A 6002-nucleotide genomic window follows, 5' to 3' on the forward strand; every position below is an offset into this window, starting at 1 on the left:
AAAATTCTCATCGGAATTCCTTTTAAATTCAGTGATTACTTATCACCAAACACTGTGTTCCCAAATCTTCTAATACACATGCTTTTCCAACACTGCTGGCTGTTCCTTTCAGATATGGCCCTGCTCAAAAAAATTCCTTAGTCGAGAGACTTTCTGTGATTCCAAACACTATATACTCTGCCATATTTGTACCTGGATAAGGTTTCTGCTACTTAATGAAAAAGTTTTTAATCATCGTTCACTGAAAATGTTTAAGTGCAAATCACCCAACTAGTGCGGACTCAGAGTGTCGGACCCGATTACGACATAAGTACAAGAACACATAAGAGCAAAGGGACGCTGCAGAAATCACACAGCGTCTCCGCCGATCGAACGGGAATTAATTCTGTATCAGCTCCTGCTTTGGATGATCTATGTCCCATCTGTTTCTGCCGTGGTCACCTTTTACTGCCCGCAGATGGGGGTTAACGTTGGCTGTTTTTGTTAACATCTGACAAATCCCCAAACATCTCTTCTCAAGCCCACCCGCGACCTCCGTCTGATTTGCAGCCTACTCACCCTCATCTCCTTGGGAATTTTTCAGATTTGATCTTTGTGGAAGTCAGACCTATTCACCAGGGTTTTGCAAAATAATGAAATGGAACCCGGTAATGAACGCGCATGCCTCTGGTGTCAAGTTACTCTCTAAGTTCCAAAATCATTTCGGCTCAAAGAATGAGATCTGGGAGAGCTTTGGAAACGACCCAGTGGGAACCAGCGCACTCACAGATGCCTGCTCTTTCCTAAGTGCCTTCTTTCGAAAATGTTCCTCTGTCCTTTGTTTTAAAGGCGTATTTCTTCCACTTTCACTGAGAGATAACTGACATGCGTCTCTGCGTAAGCTTAAGGTGTGCAGCATGATGGCTCCATCTACATACATTGTGACGTGATGACCACAATAGCTTCGGCTAACACCCATTTTCTCCGATAAATACAATAAAAAGGAAAAAAAGGAGAAAAGAAAAACAGAAAAAATATCTTCTCGTGATAACTCTTAGAATTAATGAACTCTCTTAACTTTCCTACGTGGCACACAGCAGTGTCAGCCGTAGTTGTCACCTGGTCCATTGCGTCCTTAGTACTCAACTCGTTTTATAGCTGGAAGGCCGCATTTATTTTTTATTTTTTACGCCTACAGCACCCGGTCTTCCTGGGTGGTCTCCCATCCAAGTACTCACCAGGCCTGACCCTACTCAGCTTCCGAGATCAGACGGGATCAGGTGTGTTCAGGGTGGCGTGGCCGTGGACTGGAAGGCTGTACCTTTGACCACCTGCCTCCAGTCCCCTCCTCCCAACCCACCCCCAACATGCCTCTGGTAACCACAAGTCTGATCTCCTTTTCTGTGAGTTTTTCACTTGTTTTTGTTTTTTATTTAGATTCCATACGTAAGTGAAATCGCACAGTATTTGTCTTTCTGTAATTTATTTCACTTAGCATAATATCTTCAAAGTCCATCCATGTTGTTACAAATAGTATTTCCTTTTTTTTTTTTTTTTTAATGGCTGGATAATACCCCTTTCTGTGTACGGATGTAGCTTCTTCATCTTTCATCTCCTGATGAACACTTAGGCTTTTTCCATGTCTTGGCTACTGTAAATAACGCTGCTGTGAACATGGGGTGCAGAGATCTTTCTGAGTCAGTGTTTTCAGTTTCTTTGGCTATATTTCTGGAAGTGGAGTCTCTGGATCATATTGTAGCTCTCCTTCCCTTTCCTCCATATCCACGCCAGCATTTTTTAGCCCCTGTCTTTTTGATAATGGCCATTCTAGAAGGCATGAGGGGATAGCTCATTGTGGTTTTAATCTGCATTTCCCTCATAACTACTTATGTTGAGCATCGTTTCACGGACCTATTGGCCATTCGTACGTATTCTTTAAAGAGATGTCTATTCAGGTACTTTGCCCATTTTTTAATTGGGCTGTCTTCTTTTTGCTTTTTAGCTATTGAATTTTATGAGTTTTCATATGTTTTGGATACTAATCTCGTATCAGATACGCAGTCTGCGAATATGTCTTGCGATTCCACAGTCCGCCTTCCCACCGCGTTGACGGTTTCTTCCGCTGTGTAGACGCTTTTTAGTTGGATGTTGTGCCACTTGTTCATTTTTTTTATTTTGTTACTCATGCCCCAGCTGTCGTATCCAAAAAGTCATTAGCCAAACCCGTGTCAAGGAGCTTTAGTCCCATGTTTTCTTATAGGATTTTTATGGTTTCACGTCTACATTTAAGTCTTTACTTCATTTCGAGTTCATGTTTGTCAGTGGTGTACGATGTGGATCCAGTTTCATTATTTCACGTGTAAATATCCAATTATCCCAGCAACATTCATTGAAAATGCTCTTTTTTTTCCCAGTGAGTGTTTTTGGCTCCCTTGTCAAATATTAGTTGACTGTATTTGCTCGGGTTTATTTCTGGGCTCTGGATTTTGCTCCCTTGATCTATTTATCTATTTTTTTTAATGCCATTACTATACTTTTATTGTGTAGCTTGAAATCAGGAGGTGTGATGCCTTCTGCTTTGTTCTTTTTCAGGATTTCTTTGGCTATGCTGGGACTTTTGTGGTTCTATATAAATTTTAGGAGTGATTTTTCTACTTCCGTAGGAAAAAAATGCCATTGGTATCTTCATAAGGATCAAGTTGACTCTATAGGTGGCTTTTGGTGTTATTGACATTTTAATAATATGAATTCTTCCAATCCATAAACACGGAACACCTTTCCATTAACTTGTCTTCAGTTCCTCTCATCGATGTCTTGTAGTTCTGAGTAAAGACCTTTCAACTCCTCAAATTTATTCTTAAGTATTTTTATTGATTCTGTTGCAACTATAAATGGAATTGATTTTTTTTTTCATAAAATTCATTGTTAGTGTATAGAAATGCTACTGATTTTTATACGTTAGTTTTGTATCCTGCAACTTTACTGAATTCACTGATTGGACCTAACAGTTTTTTGGTTGAGTCTTTAGCATTTTCTGTATATAAAATGTCATCGGCAAATGTAGATAATTTTACTTCTTCCCTTCCTATTCTAATACCTTACATTTCTTTTTCTTGCCTGATAACTCCAGCCAGGATTTCTAGTACTATTATGAACAGGAGTGGTGAAAGCGGACACCCTATCTTATTCCTGATCTTAGAAGAAAAGCTTTCAAACTCCCACCACTAAACATAATATTAGCGGTGGACTTATCATACATGGACTTTATAATGTTGAGAGAGGTTTCCTCTATGCCTAATTTAAGAGCTTTTATCACGAATGCTTGCTTCTGTCAAATCTTTTCCTGCATTAATGTATCACACTGACTGGTTTGCATATCTGGAACCACCTTTGATCCCAGGTGATCACAGTGAATGATCCTTTTACTGTGCTGCTGAAATCGATTTGCTGGTATTTTATTTAGAAGTTTTAGATCCATAGCGTCAGGGATATTGGCCTGTGGTTCTCTTTCTCTGTACTGTTCTCCGCTGGTCTTGGTGTCAGGGTAATGCTGGCTTTATGAAATGAGTTCGGCAGTGTTCACGCCTCTTCAACTTTTGGAAAAAGTCTAAGGATTGGTGTTAATTCTTATTTAAATGTTTGTTATAATTTACCGGCGAACCCATCCGATCCCGAGCTTTTCTTCACTGGGAGATTTTCATTGCTGATTCAATCTTCTTATGAGTAACTGGCCTGCTCAGATTTTCTATTTCTTCCTGATGCAGTCTTGTTGAGTTGTATGTTTTTAAGAATTTTTTTCTATTTCTTCTAGGTTGTCCAGTTTGTTGGCATATAGTTGTTCATAGTTGCCTTCTACGATCCTTTTAATTTCTGGTATATCTGCTGTAAAGTCTCCTTTTTCATTTTAATTTTGTCGGTTTGGTCCATCCTAGTAAACGTTTCATGTGTGCTAAAAAAGAATGCGCACCCTGCTGGTGCTTGGTAGAATGTTTGGTATATTTCTGTCAGGTTCATTTGGTCAAGTCCACTGTTTCCTTCTTCATTCTGTCTGGATGATCTATTAACTGTTGAGAGTATGGTACTGAAGTACCCATCTATTACTGTGTTAATGTTCCTTCTCCTTTTAACTGTTAGATTGAGTTTTACTTATTTAGGTCTTTCGATGTTGAGCACAAATATATATATTTATAATTACAGCTTCTTGATGTACTGACCGCTTTATCTCTTACTATTTCTAGTTTAAAGTCTATTTTGTCTGGTACAAGTATAGCTATCCCTGCTCTTTTGGTTACCGTTTGCAATGTCTTTTTCCATCCCTTTACTTTAAGTCAATGTGTGTCTTTGAGGATAAGGTGACACTCTTATAGGCAGCATATTGTTGGATCTTGTTGTTTTTAAAATCTATTCAGCCCCCCTATGTCTTTTAATTAGAGAATTTACTCTGTTTACATTTAAAGTAATTGTTGATAGGTAAGGACTTAATATTGCTATTTTGCTCATTGTTTTGGCCTTGTTTTGTAGATTCGCGGTTCTCTGTTCCTCATTCTGCTGTTTTTGTGTGCGTCTTTGTGCGTGTGCGTCTTTGTGCGTGTCTGCGCGTGTGGGCTCCCGCAAAGCGACCGGCAATACTGGGGGTGATGGTTGTCTCTTGGCTGCTTCTTCCCACTGGAGGAACCAGAGGCGCAGGGGGGCGGGCTCTCTCCTTTTTGTGCTGTGCTGGCTTGGGGGCGGGGCCATGCGATCAACACCTGGCCACTCCCCTCACCTTCTGATTCCGCCTTGGTGCCTGCGGTGCAGGGCATGCTGCAGCCTCGCCACCACTGGGAGGCTCTCAGCGGTGTCTTGTTCTCTAATAGCTGTTGTTCTTGTTGGGGGTGGAGGGTAAAATCAAGGACAACCTACGTCGCCCTCTTGCTGTGTCTCTTTACATGTGGATTAACATTGTAAAGACCCTCCTAGGGCCTGGCAGTTCCCGTCACAATCTCCTATGCCACCTCCACCTGCTGTCCCCTTTTTTCTGTCTCTCTGTTACTCCGCTCGTCTGAAAGGCTGTGGGCAAACGCGGCGGCCACACGAGTTCTGTGGGTTGTTAAGGAACAGCGTTCAGCTTCTGGCAGAAATATATGGCCAGGTTCTGGGCCAGCGAGTTATGCTTGGTGAGGAGTTATGAACAGGGGTTTGAATGATCCAATGAAACCAGAAACAGGTCCTCAGTCTTGTAAACGTGGTTGTAAGCACGTCCGGCTAGGAACGTGTAATTCGATCAGACTTAGCTGATGCTGGGTAATGGAGACATCAGACTCTGACTGACCAAGATCCAAGATCCGAACTAACTATATCCTGGGGAAGTTCACCACTTTGAGAGTGTGGCAAAGCCAGAGGCCACTTGGTCTTTTTTTGCTGCAAGGACGCCAGCATAGTGTGTCATCCAGCCCGGCACATGCACCTTCTCCAGAGCTGTACTCGCCAGCATTTGAACCTGAAGAAGCAGAGGTAGTAGAGAACCCGCTGTGGTGGCCAGTGGCACCCTGATGGCAATCATGTCACATTTCTACGGTGGCTCTAGATGCGCACGCAGTGCAAGCTGGGAAGTGGGCATTCAGGGAAAGCACTGCCCTCGTGTGAATGGTTACGAGCTGTGACGTTGGCGTCGACCCTAAGTGTTGCCACCGTTCGCTGTTCCTGCCCAGCTGAAGCTGATTCACCACGCGATTTGCGAATTAGCTAATAGTCTTCCAATACATCCATATTCTGCTTAAGTCATCCAAAGTTTGTGTCTATTACTTACAATTTACAGCCCTGACTATTACTATACTGTGCAATACGCATTAGTGGGTAATCATGCATTTTACACCTTGTTGATAATTTAGCTACCTTGAGGGAGTTTATCATTTCCTGCATTCAGAAGAATTAAAAAATGGCAACAGTTGTCTTTCTGTGACATCCTTTGATTCTACTTCGTTTCCATTCCAGTGCAAGGATAGGAGGCTTTAGATTTCCCGGTGCACCATGGATCGAATCTG

General features: G+C 41.9%; 1 pseudogene; it reads right to left on the reverse strand.

Annotated features, from left to right (window-relative positions):
* Positions 1-1168: 1168 nt before the first annotated feature.
* Positions 1169-1287, reverse strand: LOC111732373 (annotated as a pseudogene).
* Between the last annotated feature and the right edge of the window lie 4715 nt (positions 1288-6002).

Source organism: Pteropus vampyrus, unplaced genomic scaffold (genome assembly GCF_000151845.1).
Source record: "Pteropus vampyrus isolate Shadow unplaced genomic scaffold, Pvam_2.0 Scaffold450, whole genome shotgun sequence".
NCBI classification, from domain to species: Eukaryota; Metazoa; Chordata; class Mammalia; order Chiroptera; family Pteropodidae; genus Pteropus; species Pteropus vampyrus.